We start from the raw sequence: 4064 nt of genomic DNA, 5'->3' as shown, positions 1-4064 counted from the left end.
ATATCAATATCCAATATTGGTGTTATGGCTGATAACTYATATTTACCAATATTACACAAACACAATTTATATAAATGTATGCAAAAATACACTTGTGTCTTTTTCTATGCTTTAAAAAAATGACCAGGCCACTGACATATCTCTTTTCTTAAGTTTTTCCTGGCTGGCCATCGTCACTATCACTAACAGATCCCACTTGACCAACCATTTCCCCTCCKAAAACAGAAACACCAAGCTCAAAAGTGGGAAGTGTCAAGATTTTTTTTACTCTAAAACCTTTGAAAAATACTGTTTCAAGGCTCCAAAAATCTATTTTTGTGTCAATGCAAGGTTGAAACAATAAATAAACTTTAATGTATTCATAAAAACTGGTTTCTTGTGAACAAGGTCTGAGTGTCTACCGTTTTTCCACTTTACCAAAACCAATTAAATATTTTTTTTTTGTAAGAGAATGTTTAAACTATTAAAATAATATCATCAAATTAGAAATAGACAGTGATGTCTTCTGTGAATTAGTTTAGGAGTTTTGGGCACAATAATTACAACTAATGTAATCTATCTTTTGTGGTGACATTTGGTTTTTGTCATTTTCTGCCATGAGGCACTATAAAGATTGACATTTGCGCAGCTGTGCTTCTTCAGGTGATGATGGAGTGGAGCCATTTGTCCCRGACTGCAGAGAGTTTTTGCTGCCTCAGGCACCTCACATGCTCCATCCCCCATAAACTCACTCACTCAGATTCCTCATCTTCCTCACTCATGTTCCTGTGACTACAGCTGCACAGATTATTCAGAAGTTTATGGTCCACAGGACAGAAGACAATGTCTTTGGATGTGTTCACAAGATGAAAACAGTTTGTATACTGAAGAGACAAATAATAGGAACGGTAATAGTCCATGGACTAGGGTGTCTCACCGTGCACCTACTGAACTTCTCTGGTATTTTCARGTACCCTAGGGTCCACTCTTTCAGAAAATGCATGTTAACAGAAAAAAGTTGGGTCTCACTGTCCCCCAGGGACCGCTTTGTGACCACACCCCCTTTCTATTGTGACCATCAAAATTAGGAGTACAGAAAACTTGACTGCCAATAACTTTGCTATAAACGAACCAAATTTTATAAACAAGTTATCAGCAGATTCATATAGATTAGTTCTTCGATTTACATGACATTTCATTAAGCAAATATGCACTCGATGATGCCATCAGGGGGTCAAAATGTCACAGGGGGTCCACTCTTTTAATAAAAGCACATTAATAGAAAAAAAGGTGTCTCACTGCCCCCCAGGGACCACTTTTGACCACACCTCTTTTCCATTGTGACCATCAAAATTAGGGGTACAGGGAACTTAACTGCCAATAACTTTGCTATAAACCAACCAAATTTTAAAAACAGGATTCATATTGATTAGCTCTTCAATTTACATGAAATTTCATTAAGCAAATGTGCAAACAATGATGTGATCGGGAGGTCAAAAGGTCACAACCCTAACAGAAGATGAAAATTTTCATCTTTTTAGTCTGTGGGTTAGGGTGGGTCACCATGCACACCCCACTWCTGAACTTCTCTGGTATTTRCATGTACCCCAGGGTTCATTCTTTAAAAAAGAAAAGCATGTTAACAGAAAAAATMTTGGGTCTCACTGGCCCCCAGCGACCACTTTTTGACCACACCCCTTTTTCATTTTGAACATCAAAGTTAGGTATATACAGGGAACTTAACTGCCAATAACTTCGCTAATAACCAACCAAATTTTAAAAACAAGGTATCAGCAGATTCMTACTGACTAGCTCTTTGATTGAAATAACATTTCATTAAAGAAATATGTGGAAATATGTCATAAGAGGGTCGAAATATCACAACCCCAACAGAAGATGAAATTTTTCATCTTTTATCTGAGTTTACCAKACAGATTTCTATATATTCCCCTTACTTCACTTACCTTTTCATGCACCTTAGGATCCACTTATTCATAAAAAGTCTGTAAACAAAATTAAATTTGATGACAATGGAAATCATGATTGGTTGGACAGTGATTGTAAATGACAGGGATCTTTAACCTGAAGAACTGATGTGAGAGTGACAGGTTTAGCACATGCCATTGGGCATAAAGATGTATTAAATTGATACATTAATTTCTCAYATTTTACATCAACCAGTGTCATGACAAGATGGGCAGAAAACACGTTGAAAGGATGTTAAATAGACAAACAGTCTTGCGGGTATGGTCGTAAAATCATTTATTAATGGGCAGACATTAAACAGAAAACAAGCAAGAAGTCTGTCAGATGTGGCTGCCCGACTGAGGGCGGAAAAGCAATGTTATACCTTCAGCTATCATCATGTGATAAAGAACAACCAATCACAACCTGCCTCATGTCACTAACAGCCAATGACAAGCTCTAAATCCCAAGGTGACCATATCGGTACGTGGAAAGAGGCCATCTTGATGCTGTAGCTTCTGACGTCCGGAGCCACCGATTAAAGAAACAGTCATAAGATATTACAAGATACGAACAGTGGACAGTGTCAAGGTGATAGAAATAATTAGTCCACCACAACCAGTTTAAAAGAAAAATTAAAGTTCAGGCTAATCAAAGAACAATTCTGTGAAAGCCTCCCAATTTCAACAAACGGTCTAATGTGTTACTTTTACCTCCTGGCTGGTAACACCTGCTGGTTGCATAAATAATCAACAAAAGCACATCTAAATGAAAGACCAAGTCAATATCAATCATTTAACACCAGATTTATGACATTTTATTCTGACATGACATTTTATTCTGACATGGTGAATCTACATGTGAGTTTGTCATCACAGAACTTCTGAACTGTGCACACAAGGGGGTGTGGTCAAAAAGTGGTCCTTATCAAGTTGTATGTACCAACTTTAATGTTAACAGACTTTTTTCTGAATAAGTGGATCCTAAGGTGTATGAAAAAGCCAAGTAAGTTGAATATTTAGGATCTGTGTGGTAAACTCAGATAAAAGATGAAAAATTTCATCTTCTTTTTGGGGTTGTGACATTTTGACCCTCTGATGACATCATTGTTTGCATATTTGTTTAATGAAATGCCATGCAAATCGAAGAGCTAATCATTATGAATCTGCTGTTACTGCCAATACCTTTGCTGTAACCCAACCTCTGTTTGAGCCAAACTGGAATTAATGGAAGACAGCTGACGAGGACACCAGATCATAAAAAAGTCAACTGAACATTGATTATGTTTGTTGTGACTCAGCGCAATATAAACTGAAGTGAATTGAACATCAGCAGAAGTAGCTAAAACTCATTCTGGAGAAGGTACCTGTTGGTTAAGTTGTGATTTAAAATATTATGGTTCATTTAATTACAAGATATATTAATACAGTTGATCTGTGTTTATCTACTTTGAATTCATAGTTTGTGGATGGGAATGTTGTGTGTAACAACACAAATGACTTTGTAGCTTGTTTATTTAGCTTGTAGAGTAGAATTAGGTTTACAACCCGCTATTAGGCTGGTGGGCCAAGTTAGATGAACTGGGGGTAACCCCTGGGGATTACAGAAGATTACATGGTCTTATAACAGGAGGACACTCAACCCCTTTGAAGGAGACCCTTTAAAAGCCTGACAGCTATACAGAAATGCAGTTCATGTTATTGACATCATATGGATTGTACCTTTTCTGTATATGAATTCCTTGCAGCAAGTAAAAGAGAGCTCAACCCGATCTCCTGCTTGTTCATCATTCCATGTATCTTGATAATTAATTTATTTAACAGTACCTTTCAAACCAGAGGCAGCTGGAGCAGACAATTCAGATTGTTTTTCGGCTTAAATATTCTCAGCAACACAAATGTGGAAACGTTTACTAATCTTCAGACCATTGCTGTCCATCCATCCATCCATTTTCTTCCACCTATCCGGGGTCGGGTCGCGGGGGCAGCAGCTTCAGAAGGGAGGCCCAGACCTCCCTCTCCCCAGCCACTTCTTCCAACTCCTCCGGGGGAACTCCAAGGTGTTCCCAGGCCAGCTGAGAGACATACAGTGGTTTGCAAAAGTATTCATACCCCTTGAAC

This window comes from Austrofundulus limnaeus, unplaced genomic scaffold, assembly GCF_001266775.1.
Source record: "Austrofundulus limnaeus strain Quisiro unplaced genomic scaffold, Austrofundulus_limnaeus-1.0 Scaffold279, whole genome shotgun sequence".
Lineage (NCBI taxonomy): Eukaryota > Metazoa > Chordata > Actinopteri > Cyprinodontiformes > Rivulidae > Austrofundulus > Austrofundulus limnaeus.
Note: the sequence above shows the minus strand (reverse complement) of the source record.